Source organism: Arvicanthis niloticus, chromosome 26 (assembly GCF_011762505.2).
Source record: "Arvicanthis niloticus isolate mArvNil1 chromosome 26, mArvNil1.pat.X, whole genome shotgun sequence".
NCBI classification, from domain to species: domain Eukaryota; kingdom Metazoa; phylum Chordata; class Mammalia; order Rodentia; family Muridae; genus Arvicanthis; species Arvicanthis niloticus.
In genome coordinates, this window is record NC_133434.1 from 10,535,464 (window position 1) to 10,563,119 (window position 27,656).

Genomic DNA, 27,656 nt, shown 5'->3' on the forward strand with positions numbered 1-27,656 from the left:
TCTGTTGTCAAGTACAATGGGACAAATAAAGACCTGTTTCTGGTCTTTCTTTTTCTCTTTTACATTTTCAGCTGAACCAATGGGTGTCAGCTCACTCATATGGATGTGTTCTTGGGACGTTTCCAGGTTATTTTTAAGAAGGCAGGCGCTCACTGAAAATGAGCAGTCTGCTTTTGTATTAATTTTGAAGACCATCTGTGACTGATTTACTAGAATGCTAATAATATTTTGCTTTTCTCCATTTTCCTTCAAGAGACCCCTAAATGTCTCTCCTAGCCTTGTGCGATATGTATATGTATGTATATATATATATATATATATATATATATATATATGTGTGTGTGTGTGTGTGTGTGTGTATGCTTCTATTTATGTGTATATGTTTGTGTATATGTGTGTATGTATATGTGTATGTGTGTATGTTTATGTCTATATGTGTGTATATATACGTGTGTATATGTGTATGTGGCTATATGTGTATATGTAACTATATGTGTATATGTATGAGTATATGTGTGTATATATTTGTATATGTTTATGTGTATATTGTATATGTGAGTGTATATATGTGTGTGTGTGCATCTTATGTGTATGTGGCTATATGTGGATATGTAACTGTGTGTGTATATGTATGTGTATATATGGTTATGTGTATATGTATACATATGTCTCTACAGCTTGTCTGCAGAAGTCATTTTCACAGGTGGTACATGATGATAGGACTTCATGGCAGCTTCAGTTACAGGGAGCTAGCCTTAAAAGGAAATGTTCTTTTTCTTAAACCTAGTGTTGATGTTGGGGTATCTTCTTTCTAAACACTACTGCACGTCAGCTTTGAGGATTTGTGTTCTGGGGTACCTGCTCTACCTCAGAAAGTAGAGTCAGAGAAGAAATGCCTGACTGGGCTGCAGAGAAGCCATTAGGTAGCTACTGTGCTGGGGTCTCATTTATTTCATGCCAATGACTGTTGCATGGCTGTGACCCTGATCCCTGACAGAAACCACCCAGGGGAGGAGAGATTTACCTGAGCTACCTGAGAGTTTTAGTCCACCACAGTGGGAAAGCCAAGGTAGAGCCTCTCAGTCTGTGTTGGTGGAAGCATGTGGTGGGGCTATTCACATTTTGGAGGATTGGACGGCAGAAAGCATGGTAGGAACGTGAGGCCAGGTGTAACCTCCAAAGGCCCACTCTGAGTGATTCACTTTCTGTAGTTCAGTCCCACCTCCTAAGGTTTCCACAGTCTTCCAGGATCGTTCTGCTGCCTGGAGAAGTGAGCCTGGGGAAGACATTGCACATGCAAATCATAGCAAACTACATAACAGTTCTCTCTCTCTCTCTCTCTCTCTCTCTCTCTCTCTCTCTCTCTCTCTCTCTCTGTGTGTGTGTGTGTGTGTGTAGGTGACCATTAGAGCCCATCACAGATAGGAAAGCTATAGGTTAGAAAGGTAAAGAAACCTCCCCAAGACTCCATGTTAACGTGAGACCAGGATTTGAATGCAGATCATTTTGTACAGTAAATCGAATGCTTATATCAAGTACTGCATTTTTCTAGAAAGAAGTAGTTAGGAAGCATTTGGAAATTAATCCACCCCTGGAGTAAATCATCTTTTGAGTCAGAAGAACCATTTCCTATCTTTAACTCCACCTCAACTCCAGTCATAGGGCCCAGATTTGGGGGGGGAGGGGGGCGGTGTTCTTGATACATTTTCAGTGAACATTGTGACTGGGAGGTTTTGCTGACTGGCTTAACTAGATCTAGAATCACCATGGAAACGCACTTCTAGGTGTGCTTGCAAGGGACTGGAGTAGATTAGGTTGAGGTGGCAAGATTCACAGTAGAACACAGGCAGTTCCATTTCACTGGGGGAGTCCTACTTTGCATAAAAGGGGGAGGCTAGCCACATAGCAGCATTCACCTGTCTCTGCCTCCACACTGTGGATCCGGGCTCTGCCCACCATGACCACCAGGTTTGTCCAGCATGAGGGACTTGCCTGAAACGGTCCTTCAGAAGAAACCCTTCCTTCCTGACCTTGCTTTTTTGGTTATTCTGTTGCAGCAACAAGAAAACTTACCAATATAGCAGCTCTTGGTGTTAGCACGAGCCTAACTGCTAAAAAGACTGAGGAGTTCCTCACCCCCACCCCCACCCCCACCCTCATCCCCATCCCCATCCCCACCCCCACCCCCACCTCCATCTCCACCCTGGCTGCCAAAGAACTTATCCCAAGGGCCTGAGCAGGCAGGAAGATGATCCTAAATAAACAGGTCTCTTAGATTTGGGATTATTCCTGTATCTCACTGAAAAAGAACACAGAATGAGTTACTATCTGGTATTTTTCCACTCCCTTCTTGGCACCTCTGTCATACCCATGTGGTTCATTCAAGAAACTTGTGAGAGGACTCTCAGCACTGTTTGCTTGGCTGGCCCACTTACAGCCATATCTCTGCTTTGCCTGGCCGCCCACTGCTGCCTTCCCCTCACGCTCCTGTACCTACTGCCAAAGAGCGGGGACTCTTGACCAGAATGGAATCAGAGTCCCTTCTCAGGAAGAGCAGCCATCAAGGGGACAAAGCCTGATGGCTGGACCACTAACATGTGAATTTGTGAGCTAGTTACAGATCTGGTCTTCAGGTAGAAAGGAGGTGAGTCCCAAAGACAGCAGCAGAGAGGAGTCGGGAGCACAGACAGAGAGGTCTTTCCCTTTCTGCTTCTACTCTCCTGCCTCAGGCTCTTGTTTCCTGTTTGTCAGTTTATAATGAAATCCTTTTGTTTTTCTGTAGACCACCTATGGTCTCTGTGCTAGCGACAGAGGACTCAGACTTGTCTGAGGCTTTGTGAGTTAGTAGCCTATCTTAACTGTTCTTTGAAGCTCCGGTGTGGTGTGTTAGGTCCATTTCCCTTGTAGGCAAATTAATTTTGCTCAGTCCCGAAGCAACAGTTTGTCTCTGTATCTATTTTCACAAGGTAAGAAAGAGTCACAGATCAGCACTACTGGGAGATAAACAGCCGAAAAGCAAACGAACTACAGAGAGGTGAGCATCTATTATCCTGGATCGTGATTGATGGCTTGTTAGCTGACTGGTTTTTTTTTTTTTTTTTTTTCCTGCTTCCTGTCTGTACAGACTATAAACCTGAAGATGGGAGAACGAATCTTGTACACAGAAGCAGTTGCTTTTCTTTATGTCTCCAGAAAGATGTTAGCTAAGAAGACAGAAAGGCTTTGCTGGTGTCAAATCAAATGGGGAGGCGAGTGAGTGGGAGTGAGAGCAGAGTGGGGGTGTGGGTGGGGGTCGGGGTAGGGGTGAGGGTGGGGGGTGAGATAACACAGCCACAGGGACAAGAGGCCTGCATGCTGTATCAATGTTTCAGGGCATAGTAGGGCTGTGGTGCCCACTCTTCTCCTCTGTATTTCCTAAATACAATGCATGGTAGGGGAGAAGCCATGTATAGCTTTCCTAGGAAGCTATAACAAAACACCACAAGCTAGGTAGTGTTAAAAGTAGGGGAAAATGCTTTGTCTTACCTCTCTAGAAGCTTGAAGTTCAAAAATTAAGATGTTTGCAAAGAGGAAGGGAAGACTTTGCCTTGCCTTTCCCTGTCTCCCTGTGGTCCAAGCCCTCGGCAGCCTCACAGCGTGCTCTCACGTCATCCTCCACTGTCCATAGGGCTTGTGTCCACCTTGTCCTCTTCTTGTAGTGACATCAGCTTTATCGGTTTAAGGACTCACCACCCTGTTAGCCTATGACTTCACCTTAACTAATTATACCTGTACCAACCATATCTCCAAATAAGGTCACATTTCGAGATACTATAGGTTTGGTTTAGGACTCTAACAAATCTTCCGGGGCTGGGGAGTCATAATCGTTTGAGCTTAACTTGAAGCAACTGTGGGTGTTGCAAGGAGTTCAGGCGAATGTGGTGGTGCTGATGACCCTCAGAAAAACAACTGTTTTCAAGACAGGATTTTCCACAATAGGCTGAGCTGGCCTGGAATTAACATGTAGGCTCCACTGACCTCACCCATGACCCTCTAACATCAGCCTACCAAGGTCTGTGATGACAGGTATTCTTATTTTGCTTTCTGTTGCTGTGATGGAACATTTCTCACAAAAAGCTAGGGGAGAAAGGCTTTATTTCAGCTTTCTGGCTACAGTCCATCATGGACAAAAGCCAAGGCAGGAACTCAACATAGGAACCTGAAGTAAAAACCATGGAGAAAGGTCCACTGGCTTGATTCCCCCAGGCTCATGATCAGTTAGGTTTCGTATACAGCCCAAGACCATTCTGTGCAAGGGTAGCATGGCCTATATAGTAGGCTCGAGCCCTACATCAATAATCAATCAAAGCAAGGGATTCACAGACATGCCATAGGCCAGCCTGATGGGAACAACTCCTCAGTTAATGTTCCCTTGTCCCAAGTGACTGTCTTGGAGGGAGAAGAACCCAGCAGCCATGTGAGGTCTCGGGAGGAGCTGGGACCTGTCGCCACTATTTCAGGCAGGTGGTCAGGGATGTTTGGCAGGGAATAGATGGGACAAGCCACTGACGTTTAGGGCAGGTGAAAGATACAGAGCAAAGATAATTGATAAGGGTGTGCTTTTCCAGGCTCCTGGGAGACAGTAGCGCCTGGCAATTGTGCCAAGAAGGCAAGTTGGAAAGGAACAACAGTGTGTGTGTCTTTTATCCGTGGAGTCAAGTCGACAATAAAAACTAACTTGTTTAACGGGTGCATATACCTGGCTTCCTTAGAAGTTTCGGTAAATTGGTCAAGTAGCAAGTAAAGAACATTCTGATGAGAAACCAATTTCTCCCAAAGAAAAGAATAGCTGGAAAGCAGCATCGGGGTGTGCGGAGGTCTAGAGAGAATAAAGGATCCTCTCAGCTCCATCTTATTATAGCCAAGAGAATAAAGTGGGATTGGTTAGTAGGACAAAGGGAGACGGGGTTCAAGGATGTCTATAATCCCAAGGTCAAAGCTGAAGAACCATTCAGAAATGGAGGAATCAATTCCCCTGGATGGCTTGAGTCTGTGTGGTTGGGGTTACAGAACAGTGGATATAAAAGAGAATGAAGAATCAGACCCTGAGTTTATAAACTGGATTCTGAGGAGCCCATTTGCCTCTCTGGCCGAGGAGAGGCGTTACAACCTTCCTGTTTCTAGTTCTGTCACAGAAACCAGTTTTAAAATAAAGGACTCAACAAACAATGATTGACCGAATCATTGCAGGAACAAATGCCTGCACCAATTAGCCAGGACTGGCCACCCAGCAAATGAAACTGAGTGTGTAATCAGATCCTATATAGGGAGAGGCAGAGGGACAGGAGCTGACATGTTCAATCTTAGCATCTATGCCATCTATGCATGACATGGAGTGAAGAAGAGAGCTCAAGATAGAGAGAAGGAGAGAGGAGTCTGGAGAGTGTGCTGACTATTGCTGAGCTGGCTTTTGCTAATTAAGTTTCATTTGTGGTTTATAATAAATCAATAGGCATTCCATATTCAAATGTAGGAATGTATTATCTTCTCAATCAAAAGATGAATTTGAATTATTCTTGTCATTGTTTCTCCCCCATTCTATAATTGGTTATATTGATTTCTTCTGTCTAGGAAGTATATCAGAACCAATGCATAAATGTCATGAAGTTGTATTCCTGTTAAAGTAATAGAAATATTCGTGGGACAGTTAGGTATTAAGTATTCCCGGAGGTGATTACTACCACTCGGTTGAGTACCTGGACTCAGATGGCTTCAGTCTACTAACGGTAAACACAGAGAATTCAAGGAAGAAATTCTAACTTCTATTCTATTCACAAACCAGAAACAAATAGTTTTAGAAATCATAGTAGACAGGTTTTTTTTTTTTTTAATCCTTATTACAATTCAAACTAGTAACCAACCAAGGACTCTCTATTGACTTTACAGAAATCTGATCATCCAGCCAGTTCAAAAATGTTTTCAAGGATGGAGAGCTCATCTGTTTGCCAGGAAGTCAGCTTTGTCATTGGACAAAAGCCTGAGAGCACTGGGATGAGACCCAAGAACCTGTATTGTAATATCAATGATGTTGTGTCACGTTATCAAGTCACATCAATGCCTGAATGTGTTTCAGAATCAGATTAGTATTTTCCAAAGTTATGCCAGCAAAGTAACCTATAGCTGAGAATACAGTCTTACACAGAAGCAGGACATTCAAGAGAGAATAGAGAGCTGAAAAGACATTAGGTTGAGACTCTGAATTCAAGTTCTCGAAGTGGACAGTTGCCCAGTGATGAGGGTGAATCCTGATCATAACTAATAACTGTAAGTGTAGCTTGCCGCCCTCCAAATGACCAATCCAAAAGCTAGAAGAACAAGGAGTATTATCAGCTTTAAATGGTCCAGACCTGAGGTTCTACAGGGTTCATTGTGAACTTAATAGAGAGAAGCAAGAAGTAACGATGTTGGGTAGATCTCCAAGATCTGCTCAGTGTCCTCCAGCGCCCCCTATGTGCACAGTAGCAACACACTTTCTGGTGCTTATAGTTTGTATACCATTGCTAAAGAAATACTGATCTAGGGCCAGCAAGATGATTGACAGGTAAAGACACTTGCCTTCAAGCCTGATGACCAGTAAGGAAAGACAGGTGGGCATTGTAAGGGCTCAAGAAATGTTGCTGATTGAATTTGCTTTGACTTATATAAAGCCACAATAGTTTGGGGGTGGCCACTGCATCTAGTTTCAGAAGTATTCACTTCCAGCTGTTTACCACACAATTCTGGAATTTTGGTGGGGGAATTTGTCTTCATCTATTTTCAGTCACTATAACAAAATACTTGTGACTGTAATTTGGTAAAGAATAGAGATTTATTGTGGCTCCAATTTCCAGGAAATCTAAGAGCATGCCGCTGGTATCTGATTGTTGCCTGTGGAGGGCCTGCTTGCCACATCATCATGTGTCTGAAAGTATCACATGGCAAAATAGTATCAGGATACCAGGCTGGATTCTCTTCTACTCCACCTACCGGTTTCATCAAGCGGTCTCCACCCTCATGACTTCATCTACTCCTAACTGACTCTAGAGCCCTGCCTTTGAATACCACTAGCCTCTGGATTTGGGGGGGTGGGGGGGCATGTCACATTCTAATACACAAACATTTATAGTTTCCATAGCAGGGCTGGGGTTGTTTTTTAGGTTTCCCAAAGTCACTCCTTTCCCCATGCTGGAAACTGAGACAGGATCTCTCAATGTCTTGTCTTCCTTTCCATGGTTTCTCAAAAGTTTTACCCAAAATGGATGCTGAGCCTAGGCCCAAAGGTTCCCACAGTGCTCGAGGGAGTCATCCAATAGGCTTGCAGACACAGACAATGGGTCATTTTTTTTTCTCCTACATTGCCCATATCTTCACCTTCATTTCTCTCCTTGGATAACATTTGTGTTATTTTTTTCAATTGGAAGATCTCTCTTGACAGAGAGTAGCAACAGACTGGATTCTAAGTTGGCCATAATTCTAATTTGAATACTCCAAAAATACAGCTCAACTGATTTAATAAGAAAAAGAGAGAGAGAGAGAGAGAGAAAGGGAGAGAGAAGGAGAGGGAGGAAGGAAGGAAGGAAGGACGGGGTGGTCCATATAACTTAGACATTCACTGGTTGCAAGCAGAGAAGGTTCTGAGAGGATTCTGTCTCTCTGTCTTTGTTCAGTGTTGTAAGTTGTTTTGTGTTTCAAAGGCTCCCTGCCTTAGCCACACCATTTAACAAGAGGGGAAAAGTTTTTTTAAGTTTTCAAATTATATTTATTTATCAAGTATGTGGGGGGGGAGGGGTGCACACGTACCACCATGAATGTGTAAAGGTCTAAGGACAAGCTGCAAGAGTCTATTGTCTCCTTTCACCGTATCAGACCTGGGTATCATCATCCGACCATTGGGACTGGAGCCATAGCACCCACTCTAAGATTCTCCTTGCTGAAGATATTAGCAAAATCTTTGGGAATCATTCTGTTGACCAGGCTCAGGGCACACCCTACTCTAAATCAGACCTTAGGAGATATGTGATCGTCATTAGTCAAGTTGGAAGTATGTGCTTCACTCAAACCACCAGGCCTATGAATGTTTAATGGAGTTTCTTATAAGAGGATAATCTTGAGTTCTCTTAGGAGAGAAAGGGGTTGGATACTAATTATTATATCACACCTCGTGTTCTTTAGACTCTTTAAGTGTCATTGTATTAGCTGGGTTCTTCCCCTACTCTCTGCTTCTACTGGAGCTGTAGCTAAATACTATATTTGAAATTTGTCTGAGTTGTTTGTAAGAGGCTTCCAAGTGGTCTCCCACGTCTTGTTTTCTTTAACGCAACCACAGGACACAGCTTATGTGAAAGTCTATATTTAGCCAAGCTTACATACAAGAGCATTCCTGTAAATCCCAGCACTCAGGAGGCTCAGGCAGGAGGATCCCGAGTTTGAGGCCAGCCTAGGCATCTTAGCAAGCAAGCCCAGGCATCCCCACCCCATGTCTACAAGAAGACTCTGTACAGCTCTGTGGACCTGATTTTCTGCCCCTATCCTCGTAGGTGACTACCCTAGAATAATCTAACATGTTCTTTCCAGTGTGCTGCCTTCTGTAGAGGCAACCAGAGCAGGAAGAGAATCAGAGAAACATTGTTCAGAGGAGGCATAGAAGTGCCCTGTTTAAAGGGTGGAAACTAAATTAACCAGAACAATGAGAAAAAAAAAAAAAAACTAATATTCACTGGGTGTCTTAATTAGGGTTTCTATTGCTGTGAAGAGATGCCATGACCACAGCAACTAGAGTGTTCGTATAATTTTTAAAGTGATATTTTTTTCTTTATCCTAACTAGCTCTCAAACAAATGAAGCAGAGACTATAAGATTTATTCAGTCAAGCTTTACTGTACAATAGCTGAGCAGTTATTGATCTATTCTAATCCTCTAAGCTAATCTGGCCACCTCCCAGCCAAAATCCCTAAAATACTTGCATTTTAGTATTGATCTGGCTCTCTCTGTTCCAGGTGTGCTCCCATGGTGGCTCCTGCACCCTTTCCTTTCCTCATGGCTGCATCCTCTCTCCTATCCCATCCCTGGCTAGGACCGGAAGTCCAGCCCTACTCTCTCTTCTGTTCAGCCATTGTCTGATCAGCTTTAATTAACAAGTCAGAGAATAAATGGAGAGCAAAGTTTACACAACACTGAGACTGGAGATTCTTTGACTAAGTACTACAAATGGCATGTCCAGATTGCAACCAGTTATGGGAACAGAGAAATCAGCATTTAATAATACAAGGACAATCTTTACACAATGTCCAATAACATTATGCCTACAACTCACATAAAGAACAACATTTAATTGGGGCTGGCTTATAATTTCAGAGGTTTAGTCCATTATCACCATGGTGGAAAGCATGGCAGCATCCAGGTAGACATGGTGCTGGGAAAGGAAATGAGACTTCTACAATTTGATCAGAAGGCAGCAGAAGACTGTGCCATACTGGGTGTGGCTTAAAGTCCACCTCCACAGGAAAACATTTCCTCCAACAAGGCTACACCCACTCCAACTAGGCCACATCTCTTAATATTGCTACTCCCTATGGGCCAAGAATTCAAACACATGAGTCTGTGGGGGCATTCCTAGTGAAACCGCCACACTGGTCCAGCTGATGGGAGCCATACAAAGTGGTAGCAGAACTAGACCACAGACACAAAGAATCTGCAATATTGAAAAGAGAGAGAGTATGCATGTACCATTTATAGTAGGATGTAGGAGCTATATGAGGGAGACCATTCATACATTTTATAGATAGCTTGTGGCCGGACCCCCGAACAATAGTAGCATGCTGGAGATATTTGATCTGGCTCTTGAAGTATGGGCAAGTTACCTCTGGCTAAGAGGAAACAGGGATATGGGTGGAGCTGGCAAAGTGAACAGCTCAAAGCCATGGCTAGCTGGACAGGAGGTCAGAGAACAGTGAGTGATTCAGTAACCTCTTTGTGCAGGATGGTTCAAAATAGACAATGACCTGAGTTTAGGCTGGATTCTCTGTTGATCAGTGTTGGAAGTTGGAGATGGTGGCAATGACGTATTCATCTAAAAGAAACGTGTAGCCTAAGGCCAACCAACCATTTTCTGTAGTCTGAAGGGTTGTCTTGTACATTTCTAGGAGCGCAAAGTCCTCAGGCTAGTATGCCCATTCCCCATTCCCCACCCTCAACCCTCAGAGGGTTTTGTTCCCAGTAACAGAGAGTAGACTGGCACTGCTGTAGCCAGGACTTGTAATCCAGAACGGAGTTCAGCCTTTGGGCCTCCAAGCCATTTTAAGATTTCCTCCTAACTGGCCCCCAGCCAGGCTGGATTCATCTGCTGTTTCCTTGTGTAACAGCAACAGCTCCAGGAGGTTGTGCACGGCCTTAGAACAGGCAGGGGACAGAGTGGTGGTGGTAGCACGGCCTGTCTGCGTGCCCTGTGAGTGTGTGATTCCCCAGCAGGCTCAAAGGTCAGCCACTCAAAGATTAGCCAAGGGAATATGGTTGTGGAACAGGACAGCAGCCTACGTTCCCAATGGTTGCTCCCTTTCTTCACCCTTTCTCTCTCTTCCTAAGCTGGGACTGGGAGTCGGGTTTGCCCCACAGGCAGGAGCTTTCCTTCTTTTTCAAGGGCCCGGCTCCCTTCCTACCCTCTGAAAAGGAAGGGATGTGTTTCTTGGTTGTATTTCTGAGGGTTTCCTAAAGGCCCTCAATTCTCAGCTGGAAGCAGCAGCTTCAATGTTTTGTGCAGCATGAGACAGTGTATATATCAGGACTTTGTTCTGAGGGGCCCTGGGAAACACACCCTGCAGGCAGCAGCCACCCCCCCACGCCCCCATCCCCACCCATCCTGGGAGTCCCTGGGAAGGGGACGTAAGAGATGATGGTGTGAGCTATGTTTGTGCAAGGTGGACGGTCTAGGAAGCTTCCCATTTCCATGTGGCCTGTCTATTAGGGTGAGGTCACAGACACCTTGCCCAGCTTCAGACTAGAGTATAAGATGCAGGATGGTGAATAGAAGTCCTAGGAGGAGAACTCCATTTTGGAAGACTTTGTCCAACCCTTGCCAATATATCGATCAAAGCCTGTCTCCTTGGTCTCCTTGGTTCCTATGTTCTGTTGCTACTGGTAGAGTTAGGGCTGGTGTGTAATCTCTACTCCAAAATGCAGATGCCTCTAACCCAGCCACCAGAAGAGCTGAGGCTGACCTGTCCGTTTCAAAGCTTTTTTTTTTTTTTTTTTCTGAGCTTTTGCTGTGATTCCCTAGAGAACACCAAAGCCACCCTTGTGAAGATTGTCCACCCCAACACCTCAAGAACATTCTGAAAAGCGAGAGAGCACCTGTTAGAATCAGACAGATCTAGATGAAAACCCTCGTATCTTCCAGGACTGGCAAGCCCGTCATCACAACACCAGTGTCTGTCTCTGTTACACAGGAGACATCCCATACTGTGTAGTGATGCTTAGTGGACCAGACAAGGTGATGTCTGGGCTAGTTTAGCCTGGAGCTTGGTGCAAGCCACTCAACGGGTTGCTATGAAGATGTTGATGTTGCCATGAATGTTTGCCACTGACTGATCATTCGTGGGAAATGGTCCCAAGCTGGAACCTTAAATGTTCCCCGCTGCAGTTGCTCCCACAAACACTCCAGGCAAGCTGTTAAACAACAGCATTTACACAGGGGCTAATTTAACACAGTATTAATTCTAGGGTGCAGCTGGGCCATCACCCCATCTGGGTGACTTCCCACTTACAACTGGCACACTGCCCTGCCAAGGCAGCCATCTCCGTGACTTCCAGATTGACCTCCGGAGGGCGGTTGCAGCTCAGCTATCAAAGGGTTGTTAATTTTACACACATACCACATTAACACACAAGTTAACTAGTCTCCTTAGCTTTTCTGCTGATAGCTAGCTTTAAAATTATCAGTCTGGCTACGGGTCCCCTGCAGACAGGAGCTCTCATTATTTGGGGTGGGTGGGGGTGGTGGGGGATAACAACTCCACTCACCCATTAATCTAGAACAGCTGCTATTTGGGTGTTTGTTTGTGGTTCACTTGGCCAGTTAGATTGGACAAGTGGTATGTCAGAACCCAGCACTTTACTGAGCAGCTGGGACAAGTGCAAGGCAGGAAGAAATAAAAGGAGACCTGGGTGCATGATTGAAAAGAATGGGGTACTGTGGCCACAAGAAGGCAGCCATGTACTCAGTCCACAGGACTTCGGCTGCAGAGTGTGTGGGCATCTGTGCCTTACACTCAGCCAACTCTATTCCCCAAAGAAGACTTAGACAGAAAAAGGGACTAGCGCTTCTTACAAAAATGCCAAGGCCATTTATTAAAGTCTAGCCTTGGGTATGGCTCAATCACACCTCGAGAATGTTGAGGTTTGTTGTTGTTTATTTGTTTGTTTGTTTGGTTGGTTGGTTTTCTTAATCGCTCTACAGGACTTAGAAGCTGACTCTTTAGGAATATTTTTTTAAAATAAAAATGACTTCCTCTGTTTGGATGATTGAAGCATGCCTGATAGGGGTACCGATCAAATTTCAAAGAGAACAAGGGCCCCAGGAGCTCTTGGGTTTGCTGTGATGAGCAGGGGGTTCTGCTTAGCAGTGTTTCTCTGGGCCACACTGCTGTCTGCTGCAGGGGCTGCAGCTGGGCTGCCTGAGTGTTCTCCTTTTCCTTTAGGCTGATGCTCAGTGAAAAGGGACCATCTCCTGCTGATGGGACGACTTTGCAGGGGACTGAGGACACAAGATCATTTGTCACAATCAGGCTTCCTGTCAGAAATCAAGAGATAGAATATCATTGTGCAACATCCTTACAGTGTCCTTGACAGCCATCATCCATAAAAAGAAAACCCTTGGCTGGTCATCAGGCCACCGTGCCGGTGGGTAATGGTGCAAACCGCTTGAGTCTCACCAGAAACCATTAACGGTAAACCTCAGCCGTGGAGACTTTCAGAGGGTAGCCTCCAAGGGCTGCATGATTGCAGAGGCAGTGTCCAACATGGGGTGTCATTTAGTGCCCATCCCCTGCATCAGGCTGGGTTGTAGGCTCTATGTGTTCAGGTCTGCCCATCACATGGGGCAAGCTCAGGATCTAGTGGGTACCAGTGACTGTTTGTCAACGAAAGAAATGATGAAGTTCCACATGGCCACAGGGAAGGGCTTTGATATGAACTGTCCTATTGTGTCTTTGTGCATAAGAGTGGAAAACATTTTTTATGTATGACTAAGCAGTACCCATGAGTACTGGGGCATTATGTACTAATGATGCCATGTCACACAGAGAGAAAGAAGATGCTGAGAGACTCAGGAAAATGAAAAGTCCCAAAGACCAACCCCCTAAGCAGATTGCCATGGGTTTGTTTTTCTTTTTGTATTTGTCTGTATTCTAAAAAAAAAAACAAAAAAAACAAAAAAAAAAAACAAACTTTATGACACACATAAATTAGAAACGATCTTTATTAAAGTCATCAACGGAGCTTAAATACTTTGAAACCCACACGTCCTGTTTGCAAAGGCTCGGCAAACAATGTCACCTCCTTTGTAGAACCCCTTTCATCACCCTCCGCCACCTTATTTACGTGACCTCCTTTCTTCTCCAGGGTATAATTTGTATTTCAGTTTGAAGAACCAGATGACAAAGGAGGGAAAAAAAAAAAAAAAAAAAAAAAAAAAAAAAAAACCTCAGCAAAGCTCCCAGCTATCTGGAGGTTGATTTGTCTCTCAGCAAGCACATCTCTGTGGGGAGGGTAAAAGAGACTGTGCTGAATGGGGGTTGGGCTCAGGTCAGCGTTAAATAGATGTGTCCCTTTTTCCCCAGAGTGGCCACAAGGACCAAGTGACTTCCTCGATTGAGAAGATATTGTTCTGTGGTTAACAGAGTTTCCTCAAGGCTTCCTGGCTCCATCCATTACTGTTTCCTCTCCAGGGAGGAACCCCAATGGCTGAGCTTTGCCTGAGGATGCAGAGTACTCAGAAGAAGGGAGCACAGGTGAGAGTGTGGGGAAAGGAGAGAAAAATATCCCAAGAAAGGCCAGCAGACATTTCCTTGACATGTTCTCCTCAATTGCTTGGCATCTTATATCATTTTTGAGGTAAGGTCTCTCAGTGAACCTGGTGCTCACTGATTAGGCTATTCTGGCTGTTTAGCAAGACCCGGAGGACCCTCCTGTCTCTGCCTCTCTGCAGTTGTTTTATATTATTATTATTATTATTATTATTATTATTATTATTATTATTATTATTATTTACACAGGTGCTGGGGTATCCTCATATTTGCACGGCAAGCACTTTGCCAAAATGAGCCTCCTTCCTAGTAGTACTGGGCAGTTCAATGTCAACCTGAGGCAATCAAGAGTCATCTCGGAGGAGGGAACTTCAATTAAGAAAATGCCTCCCTAAGATCAGGCTGTAGACAGGCCTGTAGGGACATTTTCCTAATTAGTTATTGATATGGGAGGGCCAAGTCAATATGGGTAGTACATCCCTGGACTGACGGTACTGGGTACTATAAGAAAGCAGGCTGAGCAAGCCATGGAGAACAAGCCAATGAACAGCACTCCTCCATGGCCTCTGTCTCAGATCCAGGTTCCTGTCCTGTTTGAGTTCCTGCTCTGACTGCCTTCAGTGATGGACAGTGACAGGGATGAATAAGCAAAAATAAACTCTTTCCTCCTCAAGTGTCTTAGTTAGAGTTTTACTGCTGTGAACAGACACCATGACCAAGGCGAGTCTTATAAAGGACAACGTTTAATTGGGGCTGGCTTACAGGTTCAGAGGTTCAGTCCGTCATCATCAAGGTGTGAGCAGAGCAACATCTAGGCAGGCATGGTACAGGAGGAGCTGAGAGTTTTACATCTTCATCTGGAGGCTGCTAGCAGAATACTGCCTTCCAGGCAGGTAGGATAAGGGTCTTAAAGCCCACACCCACAGTGACACACCTACTCCAACAGGGCCACACCTTCCAATAGTGGCACTCCCTGGGCCGAGTAAATACTCACACCAAGTATCACACCGACAATAACTCTCATGGATAATTATTTTACTATTCAAAAAACTCTCTCTCCACTGAAGCATCCAGCACAGGTCCTGCCTGGGTCTGCACCAGGTCCTCTGTGTATAGTTTTCAGTCTAACATGTTTAATGGGACTCCTGAATATATGAATGAATGGGTCTCCAGTTCTCGTGCTTTCTCTTGGGGCTCGTTTTCTTCAGTTGATTTGCCTGGTCCAACTTCAGTGTAGTCGTCTTTGTTTTCTCTTATTAGGTTTTATTTTCTTATATTTTGTCATTGTCTATTAGAAAGCTTGTTTTTTTTCTAGTGAGAGGGAGGGGGGTGTGTTTATAAAAAGATAAAGGGATAAAGAGAGTGTGTTCTGTGGGTGTGTGGAGAGGTATGGGGGAAGAGGATGTCTCAGCAGGCCCGTGTAGAGGCATCTCTTCCCCCTGAGGGACCAGCCACACTCCAGTATAGTATAGAATCGAGTTTATTCAGGGCATGGGGAGGGGAGCCAGGAGGGTAGTAGAGGCAGAGAGAGAGTAGAGAAGTAGAGAAGTAGAGAAGTAGAGAAGTAGAGGCTGGCCAATGAGCACATGGAGAGAGGGGGAAGGGAAGGGGAAAAAGGTGAGGGGACAGAAAGAAGCTAGAGGCAAGAGATTAAGAGAGAGAGGAGGGGGGCAAGCAGCCCCTTTTATAGTGGGCCAGGCCTACCTGGTGTTGCCAGGTAATTGTGGGGAGGAGCATACCTGGCTGTTGCCAGGCAACTGTGGAGGTAGAGTTTAGACAGAATACTAACAGGAGGGGATTTGGATTGGAGAGGAGGTGGTGAGGAGGAGTAGAGGGAGGGGAAACTATAATCAGGATATAGTGTATGAGAAAAGAACTCATTTATAATAAAAGGAAAAAATAAAATTAAAAGAAGAAAGGAAGGAAGGAAGGAAGGAAGGAAGGAAGGGAAGGAGGGAGGGAGGGAGGGAGGGAGGGAGGGAGGGAGGGAGGGAGGGAGGGAAATCCTCTCTTACTCCCAGTGATTGGATAAAACTGTAGCTATAATACCCAATCCTAGGAAAGACCTAGCCTGAAATCAGACAGGCAAAACTGAATAATAGTTCTTCCTATTAGGCGTGCCAGCTCTCTAGCCCCAGATACCTTTTCACAGGGTCTCGCCTGTGATGTGCAATGGCTTGTTTAGTCTTTCTCCTTGCGGGTCTTCCCTGAACTCTGCTTTGGCGATGGTCATATCCACTTCAATACTCTCAGCTAAAGAATTGACTTTATTTTTAATTATGTGTATATGGGCGAGCTGGTGGGTAAGTGCACAGGAGTGTAGTGCCCACCGAGGCCAGAAAAGGACTTCAGATCGCCCAAAGTTGAAGTTACACGTGGTTGTGGGCTGCCTAATGTAGGTGCTGGGAACCACACTTGAGTTCCCTGAGACAGCAGCGTGTGCTCTGAATTGCTGAGTCATCTTCCTTGCCATGCAGTACTCTCCAAACTTGTCTACTCAGTCATTTCTCACCTAGGGTATGGTCACGTCTAAGCTGCCATAACTAAAATGTAGTCCTTTCATTACCCACACACATGCCTATTCCCAGTGTATGCAAGGGTTCTGCTCCTCATGCTCCCTTGGAAAGCCAAGTTCCGAAGTTTTCTTTCCCTCTTGTATCATAGGCTGATGTCTCTACACCATTCATTATGGCCTCTGAGTGTGTCTACGAGAAAGCATAGCAGAAAGTCTAGAATGTGCTCTATCCTTTTTAACATTAAGGGACTTTAATTTTCAGAGCAGCTTTAGATTCAGTGTGTTGACCCAAGGAGTGGCACTATTAGGAGGTGTGGCCTTGTTGGAGTGGGTGTGGCCTTGTTGGAGGAAGTGTGTCACTTTGGGGGTGGGCTCTGAGACCCTCCTCCCAGCTGCCTGAGGATGCTGAGTCTTCTGTTTGCCTTCAGAACAAGATATAGAACTCTCAGCTCCTCCAGTGCCCATGCCTGCCTGGACACTGCCATGTTTCTGCCATGATGATAATGGACTGAACCTCTGAAAGTATAAGCCAGCCCCGATTACATGTTGTCCTTACAAGAGTTGACTTAGACAGGATGTCTCTTCGCAGCAATGGAAATCCTAACCAAGACAAGTGGGAAGTCCAGAGTGTGGCCATGGGAGCTGACCACGTGCTGTCCTCTTCCATGCACAAATGGCTACGTTATTGACATCTCACATCTAACATCATTGCCACAGTGAGATGTTAGTGGCAATCAGTGATCCTGCATGGAGACTTTGTTATCACCGGAAGTACAGTTTCCTCTTGGCCTCCCTCTCAGTCTTATTTGTTCTGTAGTTCTAACAAGACTGTGACATGTATCTACCATCTTAACATTGACAAATAGCTTTATCACCCCCAAATCTCTGTGCTCTGCTTCTTTTGGCCTCACCTCTCCCCGCCCCTCCCCCACTAGCCCAGTTCACCTCTGATTTTTTTTAATTAATTAATTTATTTATTCAATTTACATCACCCTATAAGTTCTCCTCTCCTTTCATTACTCCTTCACATAGCCCATCCCTTCATTCCTTCCTCCCCTTCTCCTCTGAGAGGGGAGAGTTCTACCTGCACCCCACACCACCACCCCCAGCACATTAAGTTACTGCAGGACTAGGCACATCCTCTCCCACTGAGGCCAAACAAGGAAGTCCAATTAGGGGAATGGGATCCATGGGCAGGCAGGCAACCAATTCAGGGACTCTACTCTCATTGTTGGAAGACCCACATGAAGACCAAACTACAGATCTGCTACATGAGTGCAGGGGGCCTAGGTCAGCCTGTGCTCACTCTTTGGTTGGTGGCTCAGTCCCTGGGAGCCCTCAAGGGTCCAGGTTAATTGTCTCTGTTGGTCTTCCATAAGGACATACATGATAAATACTAACTTATAAGAGGACACTAGCCATACATCACAGATTAACCAGGCTATAATCCATAGACCCAAAGAAGCCAAATAACAAGGATGTCCCCAAGAGACGATGGTTGAACCTTTGTCAGAAGGGGAAATAAAATAGATATAAGAAATGGATGGAGGGAACTGGGTGGGAGAAGGGAGTCGAGGGGATGTGGTGGAGGTGGGGAGCAGGAGTAGGGAGAGCCGGGGAAAGAATGGAAATCTCAAGGTGGGTGGGGCAATCTCTGGGATACCCAAAATAGTGAGATGGGGAGAGGCCCTAGGGTGTCTATGTGAACAACAATAGCTGAGACTCCTAGCAGTAGGGGATATGGATCCTGAAGTGGCCACTTCCTGTAGCCAAGTAGAACTCTCAGTAGAAGGATAAGGGCAGTAACCCACACATAAAACCTTCCACCTAAAATATGTCCTGCCTACAAGATGTGCAGGGTCAAAGAGAGAGCAGAGACAGAGGGAATGGCCAACCAATGATTGGTTCAAACTGAGACCCATCACAAGGGCAAGAGCCAATCCCTGGCACTTTCAATGGTACACCGTTATGCTTACAGACAGGAGCCTAGTATAACTGTCCTCTGAGACGCTTCACCTAGCAGCCCATGGAAAGAGATGTAGAGACCCACAGTCAAACACTAGATGGAGCTCAGGGAGTCTTATGGAAGAGTTGGGCAAAGGATTGAGGCAACTCTGCTCTTCTTACAGTCTCCCTACTTCAGCTTTTTCCAAAGTGCCACGCAGTTGGAATGACACAGTCGCCCCTGTGCTGCTTCTATTAGTCATAGGATATCTCATTTGTCCTTAGCATTGACTATTTCCTTGTGTGTACACACTATGGCTTACGTGTTCATCCCCTGAAAGACATCGGAGATGGGGGGGGGGCGTTGTTCCTAAAGTTCTGGCAAGTGTGAATAAAGCTGCTATGAACATCCGTGTACAGGTTTCTATGAAGATGCAAGTTTTCAGTTCACTTAGATACATGACCTGGATCATACGTCTACCGAGGCCGTGTCATTTCTAATCCCCTGAAGCATCAAATGAAAGGCTTCAGTCCTCTCTACTCAACATCCGTTGCCACGTTTGTTGCTGCCTGTTTGGAGTTTGAGTTTGACGGTATTAATAGCATCTTAGTGCTAACCTGCTGCCCTTTCTTGTTTATACTCTCCCCATTGATTTTTCCCTGGGGCTAGGTCTCCCTATCTTCTCCCTTTATTCCTCACGATGGAATGAGTTCTGATCAGGAAGTCTGAGATGTGCCCTTCCTGACAGGTGGAAGCTGTGGGCAGGAACCCGTTGTTCATCTCTTTCTCTGGTCCACACTGAGGGAGTGAACAGCCTCATCTGCAGATGGGACAGTTCCCTGCAGAATTGACTCAATTCGCAGCAAGGTGGGGATGGAGACATCACGTGAGCTCTCCTTGCCTTGTTGCTTAACAGAGTCACGACTCTACAAGGGAGAAAAGGTTCTCTGACCCTCAGAAGACTTCAACATAAAGGGGAAGCCAGGCCAAGAAGGGCCTTAGGCTAGAAGGCTTTCTAGGGAGCCCTTCTGAATCTGCTGTTAAGCTGAGGAATGGTCTCTTCTGAATTGAGTTCAAGACTACTCTATACTGCTGCTTGGGTATACTTTGAGGTTGTTGTCTAGGGCCTTGCATGTTGTTGGAGACCTGATTATTGTTTTGGGCCCCTGAGGGGTGGTAGAACCTTTAGGAGGTAGAGCCTCAGTTAGACTCTTAGCTCCCACAGAACTCCTGAGTTCTCACACACACAAAAAAAAAGACTTTTATAAAAAAAATGAATTAGACCCCTGACTTATTCTCTGGCTTCTTGTCCAGTGACATGATCTCTTTACCCTGTGTGGTCTTGTCATGATGCTACCTGTCATTGGACTCTTACCAGAAGCTGAACCAATGGCTTGCTAATCCTGTACCTGATCACCTCAAAATCCGTGAGCTACATAAACCTCTTTTCTTCGTACAGTCCACCTGTGTCAGCTATTTTGTTACAGCATCAAGTTGGTAAAAGGAATTATTTTGTTATAGTATCAGACCAGCGATACAAATAAGTACATTTTCTCTGGCAACCGTGGAGATTATGGATATGGGACAAAGAGAGGGATGCAGATAGGGGCCCAGTCAAGAAATGAACACAGTGACTTATACAAGGAAGCTAAGGCCTGGACTAGTTCAAGGGAAGAAAGCTTAGAGAGTGGAGCTTGGTCCAAAGACTGTGGCTGGGAAATAACAGAAATGAGATTCCATGGCCAGCTCTGATGGCGTTAATTAGAAATAATAATCTCTAATGAGTGCTGGGGGGATGGGTCGGCAGGCGAAGTGCTTACTGCTTACGTATTAGGATTCGAGTTTGGATCCTTAGCACTCACATACAAAGTTGGGTATGATGGGTGTCTGGAAACCCAGTGCTGAGGAAACAAAGACAAATGGATCCCCGGAGCTAGCTCATCACTTGCTGGCCAGTCATTCGATCTAAACGAACAAGCTCCAGGCTTAGAGAGAGATCCTGCCTCAAAAATATGGTGTAGACAGGCTTGGGAGATGGCTCAATAGGCAGAGGCTCCTGCTGGAAAAGTGAGATGACCGGAGTTCAAATCCCCAACTCCACTGTAAAAAACCAGGTATGGCCAGATGTACAGATAACCTCAGCACTGGGAGGCAGAGACAGAGGACAGCCAGAGGACTCTGGAGCTCCCTGGCCAGCCAGGAAGCCTAGCTGTAACAGAAATCCTCAGGTTCAGTAAAAGACTCTGTATCAAACAGTAAGGTGGGGGAGGGTGTTAAAGAAAGACTCTGGCCAACATACGACTCTGGGTTACAAATGTGCACATATAACTACAGCTACCTGCACACACACACACACACACACACACACACACACACACAATCAACACAAATACAAACAACAACCTCTTGGGGTGAGTTTTAGTGTTCTGACCCATGGTAACTAAACCCATTAAAGAGAGAAAACAAAGAAAAAGTATTCAAAATCAGAGCACATGAAGCAATCAATTATACCTTGGGTGTGAGTCATGCTAACTTCCCTCTGCAGATCTGGGGGTGGGGTGGAGTGAGGTGGGATGGGGTGAGGTGGGGTGGTGCTGAGCAGACTATGAATGAGCAGGGGTCTGAAGTGCAGCAGAAATGCCAGTCTCAGAGAACGAGAGACACAGCCTTCAGCATAGGTGAGCACCGCCATTGTGTTAGATGCCATAGGAAACGGAAGTCAGCTGACCAGAAGGAAACCCTAGGCAGAATATGGATGTTTCCTTAAGAACATGGTGAAACAGGAAAAGGTGTGGGCAAGGAAGCATTGCAGTGGCCAGAGATGAAGGAGAGAGATGCCATGGACTGAATAAGAAACAAGCAAATGTCAGGCTCAGACTGGGGACACCCATGGATGGCTCTTACGGATGGGAGGTGTTGCTTTTGTGTTGAGTTGTGGGGGTCAGAAGGCAGGTAGGAGGGCCCCCAGTAGTTTAAGAAGGAGGAGGTCGTGACCCCATGTACGGGTGCTGTATTCAAGACTCTTGGCTGAGAGGTAAAAGAGAGGTCAGGAGAGATTTGCATTTGTATAGCTGAGGCTCAGTGTATTTATAGACTCAGGGTAACGAGCCAATCGGAAGCTAGAGAACAGTCTATTGAAGAGAGGACTGTGGATGGGGCAAGGTTCTGAAGATGAAAGTAGATAAGGCACAAGAAGATAGCTGGCATAGGGAGAAGGTGGTGCGTGTCAGAGGAGGGTGAGGAGGCACACTGGACAGGGCAGACCTCCAATAAGACAGAAGGACATTAATAAACAAGACAAGTTTCTAGATCATTGATACTGATTTTAATGGAGGCAGAAGTTCGTGCCAGTGGCCTCAATTTTTTGGCAAAATGGGAGACCCGGGCATACACTGAGAGAAGACTAGAGATAACAATGACATGTCACAACAATTAGGTGGAACTGAAGATGTCAATCAAGAATTGATTGTCTGGGACTGCAGAAGACACAGGTTCAGTTCCCAGCATGATGGCTCGCCACCAACCATAACTCCAGGTCCAGGGTACCGGATGTCTTCTTCTGACCTCCCTGGGTGCCAGCCATGCATGTGATGGACATAGGCAAAACCCTCACATAAAAAAAAAAAAAAAAAAAAAAAAAAAAAAAAAAAAAAAAAAAAAAAAAAACCTCTTTCAAAAAGAAGTGTGTCAGTCTGAACCCCACTTAAAAAGCAGGGAGCCAGGAGGGTGCTACAGCCTGTGTAGAAAGTGGGAAGAGTGGGGAATGGGTGTGTTATGAAGCTCTCCCCAAGGCAAGCAGGGCCCCAGAGCAGCCGAAAGCTCAAGAAGCAGCATCAGAGACAGCTACCAGGCAAGTTCCCAAATAGCTTTCATTGGACACTTTTAAACAGTAAAGCCACTCTTGGACAATTTAGGGAATGTTTCCACGGACATGTTTCATTTCATTCTCATAGCGATGGCGTGAGGCATGGGTTATTCTCTCTCTTCTCTGCAGATAGGCACACCACGACTACAGGTCAGACAATTCTCGGGGACAAGATGGATCCCTAGGTATTGGGTTGCCCGGCTTCTCATCGATAGCATTTGATATTTAAAGACACTGAGAACAGACGCTGAAAATTAAATATGCTCCGGGGGGGTTAATTTTTCTGGAACGGTGGGATGAGTTCCCCACTTCTATCAGGGCCCATAAACATAGTGCAGCTTCTGAGATGAGTTCACAGCCATGAGGCTTTCCTCCTCCAATCCACCCACACAGCCCTCGCAGGCCCCCACACCCCATGCTCAGTCACACTTCAATGCTTCTGCACCTGCTATCCTTCTGCCTGGAAAAGCCTCTCCTTGCCTGTCCCCTGGCTAGCTCCTACATTTTCAGATCTCACTAGCCACCTTCCTGCAGGCTGAGCTGAATGCCCTACTTTACGTTTTTGATCCCTGCCCTGGGGCCTACGATCAATTCTAGAACTATGGTATTGCCTTTCTTACTTACCCCTGTCTTTCTCGCCAGACCAAGAGCTCCTTGTGGGCAGGCACCAAAGCCTTGTGTCTTTTTATGTCTCTTGGTAAACAGACCAGTAGGGTTAGTCACCTGTAGATGCAGGAGGGGACGCTGCTCCTGTCTCTTAGTGGAAAGCAGCCAGAAGCATCAGGGAGCTGTCTTCAAGCCATGCCTCACCCCAGCTTCTTTAACTGAGATGACAAGACGTGATAGAAGCATTGAGAAACAGATAATTAGCAAAAGCTTTCTTCCTTTCCAGAGGCTTGCCTCACTGTTCACCTTTGAACACGTAGTATTTTAATATATACAGAACTTGACTGCTTTCCCCGGCGCCAGTAGTACTCCGGACCTGGGTGATTGCAGGGAATCCTAGTTCTGCTGCTTTCCTCTCCTGGGGTACAGGGTAGTCCTTGGATCTTGAGCTACAGTGACCCCATTACAGTGCCAGTCAGATCACCTGCCTCTTTTACTTGCAGCAAGCTCCATCTCATTCCATCTGAAAGCCACAAATCCTATCTGTCCAGGGCTCTGCACAGCTGGCCCCTGTCACCTCTGACCCCACCGTCTCTACAGCTACATGACCATATAAGGCGACAGCCAGCTCACACCCACCTCTGCCGCCCCCTCACTGGGTTTTCTGCCTGGTTTCCTGCTGCTCTCTGCCTCTCTCCTCTCTCACTCAGTAGCTCCTTCTTGATGAACAGCCCTGCTCAGCCCCTCAAACCTTACCGATTCCTGTAACAGCCACAGATACATCCCAACCGTTTTTTGGCTTTGCATCCTACTTGGTGCTGGACCAGCATACATTCTCATTGGTTTCTTGCCTGTCTTCTGCTTTTGCTGCAGGAGGGCAGGGATTCAGATCCCTTTGGCTTCTTTCCGCGGCCCTGATAGGTACACCTAGAACAGTCCATGGGGCACAGAGTAGACACCCAGTAGACTTTTGTTGTCTGGGTCCCGAGTTCAAGTTGAGCTTCTTATTTTGTGGTTACAGTGCATGTATCTCAATGTCTTTCATATGTATTTGTTCTGTTTAAGCAGACTATATCGTGTATACAGTATATTCTCATACACACGAAAGGGCAGAGAACTTACACCCTAGGCCTGTTGATTAACACAGAGCGATGGTCCTTGTAGCTTAGCAGCATCTGGACCCTGACTTGCCTGCACCTCCCCAACTGCTATGCATCCTTTGCCCGCCCTCTCCTCCCCTTATTGCCTTGTCTTAGGACAACATTATTACTCCCGGAGAAATCCTTCCTTTCCACTGCTTCTGCTAATTTAATCCTGGATTTTTAATCAGCTGTGAGGGGTGAGGGTGGGGGTGGGGTGGATGTGGTAGATGTGGGGGATGCAGTCAGGCCACCATTCCTCATCTTAGGGAAGAAAAGGCTCGACATTTTCATTGGCAAATCAATCCTGAAGCTCTGGGACTGGAGAAGACCCCAGAGGTCAGCCCATCCATCTTCACACCTCTAAGCAGTTCTGTTCCGAAAAATCATCCCCCAAACCGACTGTCTGGCTTTTTCGCTGGCTGTTCTCTAAGGGAGCTACTCTCTTAACCTCTCTTGATGGGCCGCTTTAGTGTTTTAGTGGAAAATGTGAAATTTATTAAGGCAGCGGCAGTGCTGTAAAGCGGGGGATTGGAGCACAGATGATCAACCTGCAGTCCTAGGCAGAAGCCACAGCCTGACAATGAGGCCACCCTGGGTTTGAATTTTGAGCTGACCACTGGCTAGCTAACTCGGTGACCCTGTGTAAATAAATTATCCTTAAAAGCAATCCTCAAAGTAAGGGGGAAAAATACAAATTAAATCGTAAGTATTTAATTTTAAAAAAGTATTCCCTTTAAAAATTTTAAGGGTGTGGGCGTGTGCGTGCGAGCGTGTGTGTGTGTGTGTGTGTGTGTGTGTGTGTGTGTGTGTGGTAGGACAACTTGTAGGAGCTGGTCCTCATCTTCCATGATGTGAGTACTAGAGAATCAAACTCAGACTGTCTGACTTAGCTCCAAGCATGCACCTTTACCCACTGGGCCATTTCTTTGGCTTCCTAAGGTCTTTATCAACACACTGATACATACGTATGTACATATATGAAATACTAAGTGCATTGACTCAATAGGCACACACATAATCAATGTTTCCTCTTGCCTTCCTTTTTTAATTGCTCCTTCTCCCCCACCCAGATGCATTTCCTACTCAATAGGCTCTAAGTCACTCAACCTTCCTAAGGCTGTAACCCTTTAATACAGTTCCTCATGGTGTGGTGATCCCCAGCCATTAAATTGTTTTTCTTGCTATTTCATAACTGTAACTTCGCTGTTGTTATGAATTCTAATGTAAATATTTGTGTTTTCCAATGGCCTTAGGTGGCCCTTGGGAAAGGGTTAGTCAACCCCCAAAGGGGTTGGGATCCACAAGTTGAGAACCGCTGCTGTAAGCCTTCAAGACAGATCTTTCAAGTTCAAGAAAATCTGCCAGCTTCATGAAATCCTAAGCTCTGCGCAGACCCCCCTCAACCTGAAGATCGTCACAGTCAACTAAGGAAACAGACACGCATTATGAAGACTATATTCCAATGACAACTGCAAATGTCCCAGGGTTGTGAGTGTGAGCACTTGAGTTTTTGCAATCTTCATGCCTTCATCTGTACAATGGATTGATAATATCTCCTTCTCTGGAAGGGGGTCCTGCATTGATTAAGTGAGATTATATATGGCAAGAACTTGGCATGTAGCCTGGGAATGGTGTGTGCTTAATAAATGATGGTTACACTAATAGTTGACGTGTATTGTCTATTCTGTCTGTGTCAGGCATTAAGAAGTGCCTTCTCTGTTAACTCATTCCTGGTAAACAGTTATCGCGTTCATTCAAGGCTATTGCTTCTATCATCGTTATTATTATTACATTTTAAAGACCCGGGAAGGAGGATGAGGATGAGCGCTTTCTTCTCAAGTATCTATACTTTGGTTGTTAAAGTCGGTATGTTGCAACCAAGTCAGTGCAAGTGGCTGGTGCCAACTCAAGGAGAAAAGGCAAGGCAGGGCTCAGAGAGGAGCAACTGGAAAGAGGAGTGAGCCTGTTGCCCTCGGGCGGCATGACTGTTCCTGGCTGCATGGTGGCTGGATGCCCAGGATTCTTTCTCAAGCAAGAGGAAGCAGAGGAAGCTATCTCTCACAGCGTATGGGTGGTGACTGGACCAAGAGACTGGTGTCAGGGAGAGGGCATACTGCTTCCATGGCAGTGCTGCTTGGTGTCTGTGGGTATCAAATCTGTATCTTTCCAGAACGGGGAGGGAGAGAGGGAAAGAGTGTGTTTTTATTGTGGGGAAAAAAAAAAAAAAACCTAATCAAACAAAAACATTATCAAGTAAAACTGACCTAGTCGGTTAAGATACGTGATTTGAGCAGAACAGTGAAGACAGTTGGCAGAAAAAGCTGCTTACCTCATGTTGGCCAAGGCACAAAGACAGGGGAAGAGACTGGACTCCCAGAGTGCACTAAAAAGCAGGCCTCCAATGACTTAACTTCCTCCTTTCTCCAATCAGTTCCCCTGATTCACACTATGTCAGAGGCTGGAGAGACAAGCCCATGACACAAGGCTGGGACTGGGGGATGGGACATTTATCCAAATAACAACAATGGCGTTGCAAAGGTGCCCTGAAACTATTTTCCATTCCGATTTTTAAACTAGAAACAAGTTACAATTGTTTAAACTTCAAAAGAAAGTGGAGCAAAGGGAATTTTTTTTTTTTTTTTTTTTTTTTTTTTTTGGGAAACTATACAATTCACCATGAAAGAGAAAAGCTGCTACGTATTATCAGTGCCTCTAATCAGTGAGCATCCAGATGGTTCTTAATGTAAGGCCATCTGAGGTGTGGCGTTTTTCTGTATCATAAAATGGTTAGGGACCATTTAGAAAGAGCAGAGTGACTCAAATGACCAGTTCAGTGTACCAAACTTGCAATGTCCTTCCAAATGGCTGCACTTCCAATTTAATTTGATGACATATTGGTTTGTAATTTGTTAAGTGGGCAGGTTGGAGCTTTCTCCAAGCATATTTGAATGGGTTTCTGAAATACGCTGGAAGGATGGCAGGAGGAATAGGGTCATGTTTCTTAGGAAGTACCTCCTCTTCTGTCTAAGTACCCCATAATTGTTCTCTTTGATGCCTTTCACCCTCTGAGTGTCCCATGTGTATGTGTGTGTGTGTGTGTGTGTGTGTGTGTGTGTAGGTAGGATATACTTGTGTGCACTTGTGGAGGACATCGGTCAACACTGAATATCATTCCTCAGGACGAAGTCCATCTTATTTTTTGAGCTCTGTCATCCTTACTCAGCACGTTACATATTCTGACTTGACTGGGTTGGCCGGACAACCAGCTCCAGGCATCTCCTTGTCTCAGCCTCTGGAACACTGGGATTACCAACATGCGCTACCATGTCCAACTCTTTTATGTGGCTACTGGGACTCAAACTCGGGTCCTCGTGCTCGCATGGGCTAACCCTTTACCCATGGAGCCACTTGCGCAGCCCCAGAGCCTCTGCTTTTCTCTGGTGATTTCTCCTCTCTATTTCCCTCTGCTGTTAACTTCTTTTCCTCTAGGCTCTGAATCACCCTCTCAAAGGAGGATTTTTCCCGAACACTAGTCCCATGGCAAGTTT

At 45.6% G+C, this 27,656-nt stretch overlaps 1 long non-coding RNA gene across 2 annotated transcripts; it reads left to right on the forward strand.

Moving 5' to 3' along the window:
- The first annotated feature begins 2,370 nt into the window (after nt 1–2,370).
- On the forward strand, nt 2,371–25,770 carry LOC143439053 (uncharacterized). Of its 2 annotated transcripts, none has more exons than XR_013107506.1 (4): nt 2,371–2,644; nt 2,967–3,034; nt 13,850–14,020; nt 17,140–21,026. It is a non-coding gene; the product is annotated as an uncharacterized LOC143439053 (long non-coding RNA). The 2 variants fall into 2 exon arrangements; XR_013107505.1 differs by lacking the exon at nt 17,140–21,026 and adding an exon at nt 25,362–25,770 and having other exon boundaries at nt 2,372–2,644.
- Nucleotides 25,771–27,656: the final 1,886 nt, after the last annotated feature.